This window comes from Maniola jurtina, chromosome 7, assembly GCF_905333055.1.
Source record: "Maniola jurtina chromosome 7, ilManJurt1.1, whole genome shotgun sequence".
Taxonomy (NCBI): Eukaryota; Metazoa; Arthropoda; class Insecta; order Lepidoptera; family Nymphalidae; genus Maniola; species Maniola jurtina.
Genome location: NC_060035.1, coordinates 1,370,315 through 1,390,407, shown reverse-complemented (window position 1 = coordinate 1,390,407; position 20,093 = coordinate 1,370,315). Strand labels below are relative to the sequence as shown.

Sequence of the window (20,093 nt, the reverse complement as noted above, 5' to 3'; positions counted from 1 at the left end):
TCAAAGCATTTATTTTGATTGCTGATATTGTTTGACTTTTAATTATGAGATCTAACATTCCGACCGTCTGTTTTTTGTCGATTAAAATGGCTCGACCATTGAGTCATCATACTACGATGAATGAACTGCAACGCATTGAAAATTACAGGCTAGAAAAGTTAATAAATAGCCACCAATCAATCAAACTGAGAAAAGTACAGAGAAACTGCTAAACAACATAGGTATATTACACGACAGGTCGAGATGGCAATCGAGTGGGGACGCCCCGCACACCCGCACAGTTCCCGCGCTAACCCGGTACGGGACGGGGGCTTTAATGAATTAAAAAACCTGATGAACTATTATCTGGTTATACCGTCCCATCAATGAATGCAGCAATGCCGCAATCATGGTTCAGACATTGTATAACTCAATCTGCCTGTATCCGCCGCCTCATTAAATGCTCATCAGTCATTCCAACAATTGCTCAGCGCAATTATGTCGTTGGGGCTTCGCTAATTGACTGCAAGTACTTCAGTGAGACATGCACATAGGCGACATGCATTTAGATGCCTTACTGTCCACATTACCTTATCCGGACCTCAGGGCACTCAGGGATCTGCGTCTACTGGACATAGGTCTCTTGTAGGGACTTCCACACATTACGGTCTTGCGCCGCCTGGATCCAGCGGCTCCTGCGACTCTTTCTATGTCGTCTGTCCATCTAGTGGGGGGTCTTCCAACGCTACGATTTCCGGTGCGAGGTCACCATTCTAGCACCTTGGGACCTCAACGTCTATCGGTTTTCCTATGTGCCCTGCCCATTGCTACCTCAGCTTCGGTGACCGTTCTCACAGGTGTCAAACACCTTGCTAAACCGCACTTGCCCAGCATGGACTATGCTTACCTGTACAGTGTGTAGAGGCGTGCAGCCTCTTTTAAGACTGGCAGCTGTGAAGAAAACAACACACTTTGCAGCTGTCACTTAGAGAACACAATTTGGATACGGAACGATTCAAAATATCCTGCTGGCCTGGACGAACTCCGGGCAGCGAATTCACCTTAGAAACATCAAGACCGCAACACCTCGGTCTAGCATCAAGCTCCGGCCCTCGTTTTATACCACAGTTTTTATTATAACTACAGCCATATTGTAAATATTTGTTCATATAATACAAAGTGTAAATATGTAAGCAGCATTTCATTTATCAGTAACATTCGCTGCTACAAGTGTACACCTATAATATAGGTAAGTAGTAGAAGAGTTTATAGGTAGAAACTTTTTCAATAAACCCTAAATCCTCTTTCTCATAGAAAAGACCATAATATGATGCTATCTTATTGTGTAGACAGGTACTTTATGCTATTTTTGGAATAAGCCACTCATCATACTATGAGAAATCATTCAGTATATTTGCGGATTTTCCTACAATATATTCGCGTGATATTAATCGCGTGATAAATTGTGAACTTCAATATGAAGAATGATGGATGCCAGAATGCGAAATGGCGGAAAGCTTTTCCGATGCATGGAGAGAGAGTAATGACATAATATTACGTGATGATAAAATATGTTCTCCCGCAAAGGGGACTAGCATCTACGCAGATTATATTACTTACCTACTGTGCAAAAGTGGGCACGTAGACACAGGCCACAGGCGCTCTCTTTATTGCCTCACTCTCATTGTCGATGGGACGGCGATCTGACACGACCGGAGATAAACCAGGCGCAGCACCAACAGTTTAAAAGCTTTCTGAAGCAAGGCGGTATAATACCACCAACTTTCCAACTCTGGGTTGCTACTGAGAATTCTTGACAAAAAACCCGTTAGCTTTTTTTTTGTCCAACCCGGATTGCGAACCCGGGACCGGGACTCATGATCCGCCTACATTAGACAATTTATAATTTTAACCACTAGACTATCACCACTACCAGTTCAGCTATATCATCACTTAATCATGTTGCGAATGAATGTTGGATGAACAGTTTCTCAACTGGCCCAACCCCATCGATAATCCGCTTGGTTTCTTAATCCATTATTGTAATTTATTATGTAAGGGCTTGCCAGTAACAGATGAGATAATATCTTGAGAATATATTACCCATTCACACATTAGACAAAACTGTCTCAGGTTGAGATCAGTTAGGATACGTAGACTTTAACTTTGCTCAGATTAAAACGAGACTTGCCATTTGGGTGGTAACTAGCCACGGCTGAAGCAAGCAATGCAAGCAAGCTCATATAAACCGCCTACCAGAGCAGACCGGAGCCAATTTAAAAAATTATAAATTCCTAAATTGACTCAACCGGGAAACGAACAGTCCACTCACATACTATAATGCTCACCACTGAGCCAGAGAGGTCGAAAAATGACGCAAGAAAACATTGAATGATAAAGGGACGTTAAACAATATTCTAAGGAGAATCAATCCAAACCACTCAGCCTATCAAATGAACCATGAAATTAACTAAAAAAGAACATTTACACATCGTATCCATGTAGAGAATAGAGATCAACACTACAATTTATACCTACCGTTATAAATTTATAATTGACGATGAATGTTAAAACAACTATTGTGGCTCTATTAAATTAACGCTTTAAAACAAATTATTTAATAACATTACAGAATTGATATCTTAGAAGGAGAAGACATTACGAGTATATATAATAGCCGAATCAGCCTTTATCTGTTTACAACATAAAGTTATAACTAGCGACCGAATGCGGTTTCGCTCGGCGAAAATGTAGATCCTATTTAAATTCCCAGGCCCGTGGTAATTTTGAACAGTTTGGTCTTATTCCGTGTCTAAATCATAAAAAAATCTGTGCAAAAAAAATGTCTAAAATGGGCCGTGAAAATGGAATAGATAGATAGACAGACATGACAGAGAGATATAAGTAGGCACACCCTGGATCGAGTGTGCCCACGCTCTGAACTGTCGCCTTGCTTACTAGTTTCTGTCAACGAGGCTTATTCAATGTAAGCCGAGGCGAGCGATAATGATAATACAATCGTATCGAAAGGGACTTAAGGTAAGGACGGTGACGTCAGCGCTGACGTCACACAACGCAGCACGCTTCATACAATTGCGTGCGATTGTGTAAGAAACTTCCAATAAATTCTCAAACGCAATGTCAAATAATGTGGATTAAGTCATAAGTGAGAGCTTGCCATAATGCACTCAAAGGTATGTGAAGTCTACCATTTGCATTTGGTCAGTGTTACCATCCACGATTGCCATCTCGACCTGTCGCGTACTAATAGGTACCAGTCCATCAGTTTCTTATAGATTTTATCACTAACTAATCTGTACGCGATAAAGTCTTAAATTGAAATCGCGTTTTAAAAGTTTTTGCTACACGCTCCGTCTTGTCAGCGCAGTTAAAACTGCACAGGCAAGACCGAGAACTGCGTAGTCTAATCTTTAGAAGCTTTTGGGACTGCACGAGATACCATCTTGCCGTCCACAGGCTACGCAAACTGTCTTGTGCAGGTAAGCTCTCAGGTAAGACGGCGTGTGTAGCCGGAGCGTAAGATTAACTTATTCGTATAGTCATTTCGTCGAAAATGATAACGAATTTTTTCACTACTATTTCCTACGGTTCAATTGAGATGAAAGATTATGGTACGTCTCTAATGATGGAGGTGTAAAATTTGAACCCTCTGATGGCATGATATAATCCGATCTTTTCAAATAATATGTCATTTTCATAAACACTCTCAACTTATCGCTTGTATCACACAATAACCTACATTTCCACGCGACGAAAAGGCGCCGAAGTTGACGCCATCCTAGTTTAACAAACATTTAACGAGTTAATATTCTAAATAGGACTTCGTGACTTGTTATCGGAAGCTAAGTGTGTCGGGACCCTATGAATATAATTATTCCATGACCTTGGCATCTATTCGCCTATTAACCTATTTAGGGGACAGGTACTGAAGCGCCTAATTTTAATTGATTTATGAGGATTTTACGATTTTACTAATTAGAGGTTTAGCCTTGGGCTATGTCTCCCAACCTTTTTAGTGACCCTTTTGGCTTTTGCTGTTGTTTGTTTCATCATAGAAGTGACATAATAAGACATCATTGGGTTGATTGAGGTACTTTATACCTACTAACACATACTATCGCCGGCCCACTATGAATAAGGGTCTCCTTTCTGAATGAGAAGGGTTTAGGTTGTGTTGTGTTTAGGATCACTAGTCATAGTCCGTCACGTTAGTTCAAGAACACATAAGCAGACTTCACACATGGGAACAATCACGCATGCAGGTTTAGTCACAATGTTTTCCTTTACCGTTAAAACAAATGATATTATCGTTATTTAAACGCAGATACGTATCAAAATATAATATATTTAATACTTAGTTATTGTTCTATTAAAAGAGATGGACTAGATCAGTCGAATAGTGAAACCTCCCTTAATCTTTATTAGGAGTATCATTCACTAGCTGATGCACGCCACTTCGTCCGCCTAGATTTAGGTTTTTCACGAAATCCCATGGGAACTCTTTGATTTTCCGGAATAAAACGTAGCCTATGTGCTAATCCAGGATGTTATCTATCTCCAATCCAAATTTCAGCCCAATCCGTCAAGTAGTTTTTGCGTGAAGGAATAACAAACATACACACACACATACACACAAACTTTCGCCTTTATAATATTAGTGTGAAGTGTGATAATATGAAGTGTCACAATTAGGCATTCTCTCCACATTACCAAATGCAAGCATAAAAAGTTATAACAAGTGTAAATTAAAAATTTTCAACACCCCCGACAAATCATTTTCAAATAAATAATTATGTATATCTAGGCAACGTCCATCTTGACAGCTTGACATTTGCCAATTGACACTTGAATATTATGAACCTAAGGGTTATCTAACCTTCTTTTCTACAAGAAAACTAGAAAATAGCTGATAACTTTTAAACGGCTGAACCAATTTTTGTGGATTATAGCTAAGAACACTCTCGATCAAGCCACCTTTCAAACAAAAAAAAAGTAAATTAAAATCGGTTCATTCGTTTAGGCGCTACGATGCCACAGACAGATACACAGATACACAGATACACAGACACACAGATACACACGTCAAACTTATAACACCCCTCTTTTTGGGTCGGGGGTTAAAAAGTATTAACATCGGCTAATGAATCTGCGGACACTTATCGTTTTACTGAATGATAAGATCTTCATTTTTACGATCGTTGATAACGCGGAACGCTTCTCAGAACATCTCCATCGACATGTGTGTATATCTATGAGACTATCATTTTTATTAAACAAAACTTGGACTTGTATAAAAATCTCAAAAGTAAAAGACATGCGTATAAACTACAGCACCCCTCTTGTAGAACTGCTCATTTTTCTAAAAGTTTTTTCTCCACTGGGCCACTTTTGTATAATCACTTGCCCAGCTATATAATTGAGACCCGTGAACTTCCTTTATTTAAGAGAAAATTGAAAAAACTATTATTAGAAAAGACATATTACTCAATTAATGATTACCTCTCAGAAAAGTTATAACTGTATTTTAATTTTGGACATTTTGCTATTATTATTTAATTATTATTTTTATTTATTTATTTTTTGTGTGACAAAAATGTATCTTAATTTAATGTAACATATTGCATGCTTATAAGCAGAATTTGGCTGTACTTTTTTATCTTTGTAACATCTCCACTGTTTACCCAAATTCGCAATAAAGAAATTTGATTTGATTTGATTTGATTTGACAAGGCCATCATTATTGACTCGTTCTCAGATAACGAGATACCTAAATTATGCAGATTGTCGACTAATAGGGGACTACAATCTACATCCATACAACACTTTTGAATGATTTGATAAGATTTGTGTCTTACAAAAATACTTTCTTCTCCGACTACGGGATGTCCAGAGTTTAACATCTCTTCACATGTGTGTGTTTGACGATTTATCGGTTCCCACATATTTGCAAAGTACCTACCTACTTAAAGGTATGTAGGTAGGTACTCATTACAATTTTTATAGGTATATATTACGAGTATATTATGAGGATGCGTTGGCTTCATCAATGCTCCTCGTTTTATATGCCATTGACGTTATGACAAACCCTTTATGGCTATAACAGAGTTTGATGTCAATAAATGAAAGGTTTTGTTAAACTTACTGTAGATTCGGAACATATCCTTAACTTTTATATATGGAAATCAAAATATGAAAATGTGAATCTTTAGTTATTTGTATTAATAATTGGTTAGTAGTTGGGTTTTAGTTTTTAAGTAATTTTATCTTCATAATTTTCAGTCGTCTACTAAATAGGTGGGATACTAAATCATTCTACTTTTGTACAAAAAATATTTCCTCACAAAACAAAGAATGGTATTTAAAAGTGTTGAATACATAATCACGTGTTTCCTTTACTTAGAAGCTAGAAAGAACTAAAGAATGCGAGTGGATCTCGTTTATTTCTTTTTTTTTTTTTGCGGGAAATAATCCGACTTCAAAGTCAATGCCACGGTAATATTATGTACTAGCCGATGCCCGCGACTTCGCCCGCGCGGATTTAGGTTTTACGAAATCCCGTGGGAACTCTTTGATTTTCCGGGATAAAAAGTAGCCTATGTGCTAATCCAGGATATTATCTATCTCCATTCCAAATTTCAGCCAAATCCGTCCAGTAGTTTTTGCGTGAAGGAGTAACAAACATACACACACACACACACACACACACACACACACACACACACATACAAACTTTCGCCTTTATAATATTATAGTGTGATTACCGTGTCAATGCTATTTGGAATGAAACCGCGGCGACCGCGTAGACTTTACGACCAGAATTGTAAAGCTTTATTTACACCAGAGTAAATTAATGCGACCGCACTGGACCGCATGTTATAAAATGTACCAAGAATGTACGCGCAATACATAATTCCAAATACGACCTTCTCCAACTTATCATACAAGGGAAGATAAAGGCTATATGAAGTCTTGGTCAAAGAATATCCCGAATTAAATATCTTCAGTTCTTTAACATGAGTTTAAGATCACTGTTTATGGCAGCACGGTGAATATAGTTCATCTAGCTTAATGGTTGCCAACCTCTGCAACCTTTTGTATTAATAACCGAGGAGCTAGCACTCGAAAAAGAAGCAAAATCATTGATAGACTGCAGTAGAGTATGGATGATGACTACTAGTCAAATTAGCGACTTTTTATCAAACGTAATGTGATGTCATAAACGTTTGCATAATTTGACGTACTTGTTTAGTTAAATCGTTAATTTAAAATGGTTAGCAAACTAAAACTAACAACGGAAGAGGGTTTTACGAATTTTAGAATATGGTCCATTTAATAGTTCCTAAGAAAGAATTTATTTTTGACATAGACATCATCCCAATTGGATATTAGGAAATATTGCCATTCTATAGTGCAATTATATTACCACTAGAGGATGCCCGCGGCTTCGCCCGCGTGGAGTTCGGTTTTTTGAAATCCCGTAGGAACTCTTTGATTTTCCGGGATAAAAAGTAGCCTATGTCCTTCCCCGGGATGTATGCCAAGTCTGTACCAAATTTCATTAAAATCGGTTCAGCGGTTGGGCCGTGAAAACGTAGCAGACAGACAGACAGACAGACAGACAGACAGACAGACACACTTTCGCATTTATAATATTAGTATGGATTATAGTGCATCGTGTCGTAATCGTTCCATATTTTATAGCATGCCACACTGTCGCAGGTTGTTGCTCTGGCGTAAAACAGCCTTAATGTAGTATCAACGTAGAGTTAGCAATTAAATTTTATAGTTTTTGAAGTAAGCCGTCGCTAATGGACAAGAGTTGTATGGAATAAAATTGATGTCTTCCTGGCAAAATCCTTTTTATTTAATTTTATGTATGACCAACCATAGTACTGCCCTCCTCAAGCTAAAACGTCGTTAACCAACATTTGATCAAATTCGACTTTTTAACACTATCTTACTCAGAATTTTTTTTTCTATCGACCAATCTAACCGGTATTTTCCTAGCTGCTGTAGTTTTTGATATAGCAATATGAAGAACGTCGTTAAGTAACTACCTGTTTATATAATAACAATACTTAAACGTATTTAACTGACATTGCCAGTCTAAAATGTCTCTAAGCGGCGTTAATTTTTATTGCTACAAGGTTTTTTTCTTAAATTCCATAGCTTAAATGTCTTTAAACGAAAATGCTAGACTAAAATGTCTTTAATCACACATAAACGCGTTACAGTTTAGTTATATTTTGCAAAAAAATATTGTTTCCTAGACTGAAATGACTCTATCCCGCAATACATAACTTAAATGTCTCTAACTATTCCCGCATCTCGCCAGGTTGTAACTTTATTGTGTATTCGTTTATCCGTACATCTAACCCAAACAGTATTGATATCAATGCAAAGAACGTTTGACGAACTTTTATCAAACAATAGTTACATTTCATAAACGATATAAACCTTCTGAATACGGTACGTCAAAGAAAATGTTGCAAAAATCCTCATTATAGGGACCACGACTTGTTTGAACTTCATGGGCTATAAAATGGCCAGTATAAGTAAAAAATAAGGTCATTCACCATCCAAACGTTGAAGAGGACACACGTTAACTGTGTTTGGATGGTGACTGCAAGAAAACTAACCCTCAAGGTGGACACTACTGCTGAAGAAGCCGCTCAAGTGGTTGTACTATTGCGATCAGGGATGCGACAATGTGATGTGGCACGGCAACTTAATTTGAGTCGTTTTTCCGTGCAGCGGGTATTCCAACGGTTTCAAGAGACTGGAGGCTACATCCGGAGGCATGGATCAGGTCAACGATGCTGCACATCCGAAAGAGACAACCGCTTTATTGTGATATCTTCTTCGCGCAATCGATTCCTTTATGTCGTTAAGCTGCAACGGCAGCTCCGAGAAGTTCGCAGAGCTACAGTGAGCACGTCTACGATTAGAAGAAGGTTGCAAGAGAAGAAAATTGCGGTCCGCGTACCTGCTAGGGGTCGGAAATTAACTGCATAGCATCGCAGGGAAAGGTTGCAATTTGCCCGTGAGCATGTCAACTGAACCCTCGACCAATGGAGGGCTGGACTCTTCTCGGATGAGACAAGAGTATCTTTATTTTGTTATGACGGGCGAAAGAGAGTGTACAGAAGACAAGGCGAACGATTTGCTCAGGCTTGCATAGAAGAAAGAGTAGAATATGGCGGAAGATCGAGCATGTTCTGGGGTGGCATGTCAATCGACGGAAATACGAACTTGTGTGTGTTTCCCGGACTGGAGGAGCTCTTGAACAGGGATCACTGACTGCTCATCGGTACATAACGGAGATTCTAGACGAGCATGGGCACTTTCGGACTGACGCTCTTTCAATTGTTGTAGTTACCGTTACTTTCATTGGAAAACCTCAAACATTTATAAACAATGCTAACCTAAAACGTCGCTACGGTGCGATCTTTTGTAATAAGCCACATTTTAGTTTGGCAAGTCTCCCCAAAAAACGCTACTGTAAACAAATCATTTCTATTCTTCTAGACTAAAATGTGTTTAAATTACAAGAACCGCATTTAAGTGTTTTGTTATTGATAGTTTTTAGGATCATAACCTAACATATAATGTCGTTAAAGTCGTTTAGAGTCATTTTACTTTAGGAATTATATAACTTTTTTAAGTTCCGTAAAAAGATAAAAAAAGTAAATGCAATCCAAGCCATAAACGTCTTAAAGGGTAATCTAACGACATTTAAGTTATGTAAACATAAGCCATTGTTAGAAAAAATGCTAGACTAAAAAGCCAAAACTCTCCTGCTATAATTATTATTTACTCTAGAAACTTAAAAATATAGCTATTCGAAAGTGCTCTGTTTGCTCTACATTTCTATAGTTTCAAGTCTTGTATACGTTTATTAGTTATCAAATGGCATCATTTCTTTATAAATTTGCGCTTTTTTGATCATATCTCGAAACTTGGTTTTGGTAGTTAACGACACTTTAGCTTTAGGACGGCAGAGTAGGTATGCTTTAATACATACCTACTATGGTTGGTCTTTTTAGAGTTCCGTACCTCAAAAGGAAAAAACGGAACCCTTATAGGATCACTTTGTTAGGTTCACTTAGGTTGTCTGTCTGTCTGTCCGTACGTCCATCCGTCCGTCCGTGCGTCCGTCGTGTGACGTGTCTATCAAGAAAACCTATAGGGTTCTTCCCGTTGACCTAGAATCAAGAAATTTGGCTGGTAGGTAGGTATCACAAGTAAAGGAATAAATCCGAAAACCGTGAATTTGTGGTTACATCATTAAAAAAAAATGTTTTTCAATTTTGAAAGTAAGATAACCATACCAAGTGGGGTATCATATGAAAGGGCTCTACCAGTACATTCTGAAACAGATTTTTATTTATTTTATGCATAATAGTTTTTGATTTATCGTGCAAAATGTCGGAAAAAATATCCTAGTACGGAACCCTCGGTGCGCGAGTCTGACTCGCACTTGGCCGGTTTTTTGGTATCGAAATTATCCATGCATGTAGGTAACTATTTTTTGCTGTAGAGGTGGTAGTTAGTTTGTCATAAACTTAAATTAACAAGGCTGCTTTGTTCAGCCTAAGTTTTTTTTTAAATAACGAGCAGGCAAAGTTCGTCATTGTTCGCGGTTTTAGCAGCGAGTATGATCAGCGCCACCTGTTTCAGTCGTTCGTTTATTATAAATTCCACCAGGAAACTTGGCAGTGGAGTCGGATAAACAAACTAGTATCCAGCAGCTGTTGAAAAACATCGGTTATGAATGCAAAAGGTTACAATAGCGCGAAAATATAGATACCGAAGGTCGAGCATAAAAATATCTGTGAAAGAAAAGATTCGATCATGAAAGAATGATATTGCTAACGTAGAAGTGTGTATTGTTAGCTGAAATTTGGCTAGATAATGCCAATGTACAAGAAATAACACTTTTTAATTTTTTTGTGATGTTACCACAAATTCACGGTTTACTGATTTTTCTTTCTTAGTTACTTGACATTGCTACTCTATAGTACCTAGTAGTACCTACTCTATAGGTTTTGATTCCCTTAACCAGACAGACAGAAAGACAGCCAGACAAGTGAAGTGATCCTATAAGGGTTCCTTTTTTCCTTTTGAGGTTCCCTAGAAATAACCAAAAAATAGATTTGGAGACTTTGCGGTTGACTAAAATGTGCTATCGAATTTGACAATAACACAAATCTCGCAATCAAAAACGAGATTTCACATTCCGATTACCTAACTATTGGTTATATACCTATAGTTGTTTTATTTTTAATCACGTAGGTATAAAATGTGGTAGTCTAGACTTCTCTAAGAGAAATCGAGTAGAGAATAAATCGATGATTTGTATTCGCATCTCGCTTGCATTCTGCAATCGACTCGAAATACAACCGGATGGAAGACGACCTTATGAATCACGGTTGGAGAAAATAAATGGTATCCCTCACCAGATCAGTGATTCAGATCTATTTATATTTTTCGCACGAAAAAACTAAAATCTTACTGTGTTTTATCAAAGACTAAATGACGCCCGCGGCTTCGATCGCGTAGACTTAGGTTTTTAAAAATCCCGTGGGAATTTTTGATTTTCCTGGACAAAAAGTAGCTCATCCGTGGCTAGTGGCTAAGTAATTCGAAGTTGCAATTTGATAATAACGTCTGAACTCTGCACTCTTCCATTAAAATACTCATAATTATGTAGATCTAGATTCTAAATTAAACCAGTCTAGTCGTGTGCAAAAAATCTGTAATATTGTATAATAAATATTATGATATCACACCCGTTTGCATTGAATACGTCTAAATCTCGACAATTTATTTTATTGCACTAAGCTTTATTCGATTCGAGCTTTTTTTGCTAACATTATTATGAGTCAGGTGTACTATTACTACATTATAATTTACTAACGATCGCACGCGGCATTGCTTTGAGAAAATATGAATACTCTGTATTCCCTATACCGTGGTAATTTAGGAAAAATCCTTGTATAAACAAGGAACCACAAAATTATTTTTTCACCATAATCCACAAATCTGTATGGTGTACGTACGTGCAGCATGCATGCAATACAAAACAGCAGCAAATACATGCAATACGCACTGCCAACACACAACACCACACGAATTTTCTAGAACACAATCAACGTACGTTTCTAAAAGTATTTTGCAATTGTGTATTACTTACTATATAACAGATATTATCAGCAATATCAACTTTTCCAAGCTTTTTTGAAAAATTTCTCACATTTCAACTAAGTATAGCAATGAAGTTGTAACAATAACTCTGAGTAGAGAGTCGAAGCCCTAAGCGCTCTAAAGCCCGTAAATTGTTCACTTGATTGTTCATTGGAAATTTTCCAAGTGTCATTCGTTTCTAACTTGGCTGCAATTTTGCTTATTACGGACACTAGTGTATTTTAATTGCTTAGAACTGTAGCCACAGCTTCAGGTTATCAGGATTTTTAAATAAATCTCGACATTAGTTTTCTCACTTTGTATATTTCACAGCTTTAACAGAATACAATCACAATACGTCCGTGCGCTCTGTCGTTCCATAATGAATGCCGCGCCTCTAGGCTCTACACAACAATATTAAAGACGTAGCAGATATTTTATAATTATTATTTTTACATTTTAAATATTTATAATGTAATTCTTTATGTACCTAATATAAGTTTACCTAAAAGTGATAAGTGAGCTTACAGCTCGGCCTTCCTGCAATGAGCGAGTCCCTTCGCTCTGTTATACGAAATTTACAATTTATAGTAACAAATAATAATTGATAATAATACAATCAACTAGAGTAACTAATTCTAAAAATTAATTAAGAATTCTTTAATATATTTAAAAAAAAATTAAAACATAATATTAAAATCTTTGACAATTACGTTTCATCATTTTTTATAATTACATATTATATTACAATAATTATCGTATCGTGATAATTATTCATATTTAACTACTTTCTAAATCCATAGAAAAATTTAGCCCTGGCTGTATTTTGTCTACTGCACCTATGGCTTCGTAGCAGCGGTTATTTTTACGCGATAACGGCGTATCTTTAATGACACACCTATCATTAGGAAGGATTTTTATGATGTGATATGGACTCTGTTACTTTACAACCAGTTTCTGTGACTGCCCATCGTCAGGCATTTGCCGCTATACTCTTACTAGGTCACCTTCAGAATATTGTTTGGGAGTGTTCCTATGACTATTATATTTTTCTCTATATTTGGTTTATATTTCTATTATTTTAACTTTTGCTTCTTCTCTAGTACTTGCTAACTCCTCCTCAGATGACACCTTAATAGCTTCGTTTAATACTGCACTCAGGATCCCTTCACTTCTACATTGAATGTTGAATCCTCAATGGTGGATTCAACTTCATGTGATTGATTGCACTATCGAGCAATTTGTGGTTTTACAGGAGTAGTTCACGTTACAGTTTGTAAATATTTTAAGAGGAATACCAATAAGATAGATTCTAAACCGATTTAAAGATGCGACCACCGTCAGTGTCTAGGTCATAAAATGGTGTTTACACTCCTCCGTGTTCGTTTTTCTTTTAAAATATGACACAGGCTGGAAAACTCCATTTGAATTCGCCTGAAGAAGGATACCAGCTACACCTTTCATACTGGCATCCGTGTCAGCTTGGGCTTCAGCATTTGGGCTATACAATTCTAGTATAGGTCTATCAATATCCCGATAGTCCTAGAAATTGTTGCAGTTTATGTTGATTGATGAGCTTATTAAATTTAGTTACAGTCTCAATATAGGAATATCCAAAAAAAAAGTCTCTGGTTTCAATGAAGAAATGACATTTGCTTAATTTTAGCCCGCCGCCCCTTCAAGCTTTTTTTTTTAAACCTCTTCCAATTGCTTTTGATCTTTGGCGACGTCCTTATAGATGGAATGATATTAATTAAATGCTAATTATTTTTTTTAATTATCATATCAAATTGTATATACCTGTAAGTGGTGTGTTACACCACTATACCAGTGTACCAGTGTACTATAGAAGTGTTTTGTGATCATGCTGTTAGTTTACCTTAAAAATTAAAAATATAAATAATTAAATAAATAAATAAGGACATCATTCATATAGACGATAGTGTATTTAGTTTTTGCCTCGAGCAGTATTTTATTAATTACACGATTGAATACTAAGGGTACATTCACTAAACCAATAGGCATCCGGTTGTACTTGTATTGGACATCGCGGATTACAAAAGCTGTCCTGTCGTGACTCCTCTGCTACTGATATCTGGTAATACACTGAGGCCAGTTCTAATGATGTGCATAATTTGTTGCCTGCTAATTGGTCGAGTTGGTCTTCGATACGAGGGGGTGGATAGTATTCCTTGTTAGTTTTGCGACTTAAAGTTCTGTAATCTACACAAAAGCGTTTATCAACAATTTTATGTACAAGTAAAATTGGACTAACGTATGATAAGGTTGACTCCCAAATTATCCCATGCTCGACCATCTCCTCTCCTGTACCATGTTCCTAACCAAAGTACGATCAGCGTATAACATGTGGTACAGTCGGTAGATAACCGTCTTCACGTCCTCGAATTTAATCACCATCTAGATCATGAAGACCGTTCGAAAACAATCAAGGTATTTCTTTACTAATTCTTGTAATTTTTAATCGGTCACTTGTACTCAAATCATGATTACAGTTTAGTTCATCATTTTCCTGGGATTCACAAAACGTAACATTGCATGAATCCAGAACCTTTGAGAATCACGTGTGTCAAAAGTGCTCCCTTCTCTTCACGATCATGTCAGGGAAACGTTGTAAATACGCAGGACACCACGATTATCCCTGATGTCTTACTCTCACGGGAGAAGATAATATTCCTTCCCTTCCGGACCACAAACCGAACCGTTCACGAAAACTTGGCCACATGTATTGGGTTCGGCAACAATCTGAATAGCACGTAATGTATTAGGATGTATTTCTGTATCTTTTTTTTATAATTGCTACTAAGCGTGTTTTAATGCTCGACATCTTCTGAAATATAATCGCAGCAGAGGTCTTTGTGATAACAATATCCGGGTTTTAGGTGAAAGAAATACTAATAATGAATGACAAACTTCTACGGGGAATCCTTTTCAGTATATGCTGTACAACTGTGGAATGACCTGCCCAAAAATATTCGGAATTCGAAATCCCTGCCCATATTTAAAATAGTCTTAAAGAATTTTATTTATCTTTGCCATAATAGTTAAATATCGTTTATTATTTTATTATATGTATCCCTGTTATGCACGTAACTATATTGCCATATATAGTATATATATATTATTTACTTAGAATAGTTATGTATGTATGTTTATATTTTATTATGTTTATTAATATAATAATTAATTAATATAGGTATATATAAGTAATATCAATGAATTTTTTGCGATTTGGTACTATACAACATTAGCTTCTTGTTTCAGCAAAAGTTGCCTGGTAGATATTGCTCTAAGAAATAAGGCCGCCTTTGCACACAATTGTTTTTTTCTGTTTTCTTCTTTCTGTGTTGTATTGTGTTTTTGTGTGCAATAAAGACTTCTATCTATCTATCCAATAAGACTAACTGGGCAATAACATAATATTCAACGATATACACATTAATGGTTTATTTTTGTATACCTTGTACTACTACGGAAACAGTCATCATACCTACTAGAGCTATAAAATTGGCACCAATGCCTTTGAGTACGGGTAACTCCTTTGGTACAACTATTTCTAAATTGAGTTCCGTGACCTTTGTTAACATAATGAAAGAACACTGACTTTCCGACTCCAAATGACAGTCTCCTATTTATTATTTATTTTATTTGAAACGATATATTCACTAGAGATTCACTGTATGACGTAATTAAACAACTTGCTTCATTTTTATCCTTTGTGAAATTCGCATCCTTTTCGCGATCTTTGTTAGTTTTATTTGTAAAACAGTGAATTATAATAGATAAATGGCCTGATATCTCGCAGGTACATCACTTTGCAGGATATTTCATGCACTTAAAACTCGGGTGACCATGTTCATTAGAATTGTGGTATATCATCTTGTATCGACTCTCAAACTGCTGGATCTAACAGTTGGAATAGCATTCCTACGTTCATTTCGAAATTTAAAATGTGAATCGTATATTTTGGGGCTTGATATACTTAATTTAAAGATTCTAAAATATTTTATGACTTTTTTTTTTTAGTTCTGAAAACTGTTCAGCCTACGCACTATTTTTTACAGCTCTATCCTCAACGCCGTACAGTAAACAATCTACAGCCTGATATCCATAATTTACACCTATTCAACAAATTTCATTTTATTTTATTTTATTGAAAAAAAAGCGCACCCAACAGTTTATAAATCTAGAAAGTCTAAATATAGAAACAATAGATCAGGATCCAAGCAACAACCGGTGTACAGTGTACACAGCAATTCTTAAATAAATAAGTATATGCATCAAACAAGATATACACAGAAAATATAAAATGGTAACCATGTAGATATTATGGTTTCAAATATTTAAATGATGACAAATAAGTATGGCAGTTAACTCTTATACATAAACGAACAATAATTATTAAAAATTTGTTTTTGTTTTAAATATACCTTAGCATAATAATATTGCTCAAGAGATTCTCCATATTTAACTTGCTTAACCAGTATTTTGTTTTAGTCAAGAATTCAACGTAGTCTGTTCGCAAGGAAAATTATTCGATTAGTTTATTCTTCCTTTCGGCCCACATATACTTTCATACTCGGTAAGCTCTGATACCATGACTTAGCTACATTAGCTAGTTTTGGAAAGGTATAATGGATTATTTCTTTATCTTTTCATCCGTAAATTTTCAGAAAATTCTTCTACTTTTATTAGCCAAATTGGGATCGTTTGTTCTCTCGACATAGAATCGAACTCAGGAATAATAAATTATTAGTGTTAAAAGTTAACTTTGATTTATCTTCAAATTCAAAGTATATTTTTCTTTTTAATTAAACTTTAACAAGTGCTGTTGAATCGTCAAAATAATAATCTACCACTGAATTTGAACTCTTCATTAACTGAATCGATTATTAACTTCAATTAACTGAATCATCCGGCTCGAGATTTTGAATTTAGGTAGGTACCTCATCTTCTCGTGTCTGGTCTTAGCTTCACTTCTTCCTCTTAGCTCAATTCACCACGTTCCAGAGAAGAGCTAGTCGAACGTCCTCGTTTTGCATCCACCGGTATACGAACAGATCTCTCTATATTTCTCCGCCCTTCAAATTTTTTCCGTCGTTGACGCCCTCCGTCAAGCCGTTTATCTGTGTTATACTCTACATCGGTATAGCGCACCCACAATACCCTTCTCTACCTCGGTATAGCGCACCCGCAATACCCTTCTCTACCTCGGTATAACGCACCCGTAATACCTTTCTCTACCTCGGTATAGCGCACCCGCAATACCCTTCTCTACCTCGGTATAGCGCACCCGCAATACCCTTCTCTACCTCGGTATAACGCACCCGCAATACCTTTCTCTACTTCGGTATAGCGCACCCGCAATACCCTTGCTTACTCTGAATAATAATTTCTAGTGCTTCCCGACCCTGACCCTCGAACCTGGGTACACCTGGGTCTGCACTAAACCAGTCATAGGCCACTCTCCGTGGCTGATCATCACCTCGTTCCATAGTTCAGAATCTGAAACTGACAAAGAGCTTAGAAATCTCGTTCGTAGTAATGACATATTAAGCCTGCCTTTCTTCGCTTGTAATAACAAGTTTTGACATCACAAAAATAGTATTACTATTTTGACTTCACGTTACTCCTTGGTAGGTACGGAAAAACTCCGACCCGAAACGATATTAATCATGATTCAAACTTAACAATACAAGCAAACATATTTTAGATTGAGCCAAAATACACAAAGGAAATAATAAAAGCTCAGTACTGCGAAGTGAATACGGGATCTCATTACATTTAACATAAACAATCCAGCTCTGCAACTCGTAAGTCGTATATAAACGAATACGTGTTGATAATTGCCTACTAACTACATGAAATATAAACAAGCGAGCCATCAATGGGGCCCAGCAACAGGCGATGCGACACAATTCCATGACAGCCACTTTTCATTCCTTTCTCAAACAAATATCTTGCAGTACTTTAGGATCTCATTCAAAACTAAAGTAATCGTGATTAAAATGGAGATAAACAACAAAACAAAAACAGAAAACATAAAAAATTATATGTATACTACTCCACATACAAAATGGTCTTATTGCTTTAGTATTATACGACTTCAAATCATGAAACGGTCACATAATGGTACGTAGGTAACTACCTCGTTAATCAGTCGCGGTTACTATTATGTCATATTTTATTAGGTTAAACAGATGTTTTCACAAGACAAAATGCCCATTTTGAAAGATCTTTATGCAACTATCCTACGACTTTAACGTCGCGGTCGTACAATTTCGGATTTTCTAAAAGTTGTCTTCAATCACTCTCTACTCCCCACAATATCCTTCAAAATGACATAAAATATAAACACACTGTTAAAAAAAAGTTGTATTGCTTTTAACCCTTCGCGCGCCGGTTTGACTATACTTAGTTGGGTAATTTGGAGACAATGGTAATCGGCCAATAACTTTTGATTACCGTAAATTCGCATTTAACATCGTAGACTGAATTGTCTTCTTGATAAAATATTAGCTATACGATAGTTATAGGAGAGAAAAGTAATCACTTAGGTATATAAACGCTACTTACACTTTAACGTAGTCGTTGGCGTGGAACAGAAAATAGTGTTATTTTCCGGGATCCCACTTCTGAAGCTGTAGCCACAGCTTCAGGTTATCAGGATTTTTAAATAAATCTCGACATTAGTTTTCACTTTGTATATTTCACAGCTTTAACAGAATACAATCACAATACGTCCGTGCGCTCTGTCGTTCCATAATGAATGCCGCGCCTCTAGGCTCTACACAACAATATTAAAGACGTAGCAGATATTTTATAATTATTATTTTTACATTTTAAATATTTATAATGTAATTCTTTATGTACCTAATATAAGTTTACCTAAAAGTGATAAGTGAGCTTACAGAACGAACATCACTCCGAAAAGTTAAGAGTTAGGTACTTGCCCGAAATCGAACCCCAAACTCCCCCATTACTTATGATTTGGTTAATTATTTATTTTTATTGAATAGTGGAATGTAAACCCAGCTCTACAATAGCATTCATTTTATAGCAAGTTTTTTTTTAAATTTTGTGTCTAACGCCTTCTTAAATGCATCGTGCTCTAAGATCCGCCACCCACCAGACCAACGCGGACGCGCCTCGCGATTTATGTCTTGTTTAATGTTCGGGCAGATAAAGCTTAAAAGAGAACGAATTTATTTGACAGTACACCGATAGAAATACTTGGGTGAGAATTCTTGCTCATAAACCTAAGAGGGGATAAAAATACCAACGCGGTTCTTCGTAATTTCTAGGCCAAGGTTTCATCAGGATTTTTGTCCGAAACATTTTGCGCGTATTTTCGAAAACAAATAAATACGTACTTGGTAGATTCAAAGATTTAATTCTCAAAGTAGCTACAATTTTTGACTGTCATTGATTCAATTTTACAAGTCAATAATGGTGGTCATTATGTCAAATAAAAACAGCTAAAGCTTCCTTGCAAAAAATGAAAGGAGCCTGAGAAAAAGCCTCAACAAATTCATATCCATACTCCATACCAATATTATAAATGTACCTATTATGTGAAAGTATATCTGTCTGTTTGTCTTTATGTTGCCTTTTCACGGCCCATCCATTAATAAAATTTTGACGATTACATCATGCATTAAATGCATTCCGGAGACGGACGTAATAATATAAACATAGTTTACTTTCTATCCCGGAAAGTCAAGTAGTTCCCACAGAAATTCTACAGAAACTCAAATCTACGCGGACTAAGTCGCGGATATCAACTAATTCATTAATAATTATCTACCTATTTAAATTTAGCTATGCTTATTGAAGCTTCATTGAAGCTGAGATTTCTGTTTTTATAAAGAGACCTATTTTTCTATTAT

The 20,093-nt window shown here is 36.4% G+C and overlaps 1 protein-coding gene and 1 long non-coding RNA gene across 2 annotated transcripts in view; both read left to right on the top strand.

Annotated features, from left to right (window-relative positions):
• The window catches only part of LOC123866960, a 179,522-nt gene that overhangs the window by 135,498 nt on the left and 23,931 nt on the right, over nucleotides 1-20,093 (top strand). The window lies entirely within an intron of this gene.
• On the top strand, nucleotides 6,495-11,607 carry LOC123866995. The gene is made up of 2 exons (XR_006796308.1): nucleotides 6,495-6,542; nucleotides 11,569-11,607. It is a non-coding gene; the product is annotated as an uncharacterized LOC123866995 (long non-coding RNA).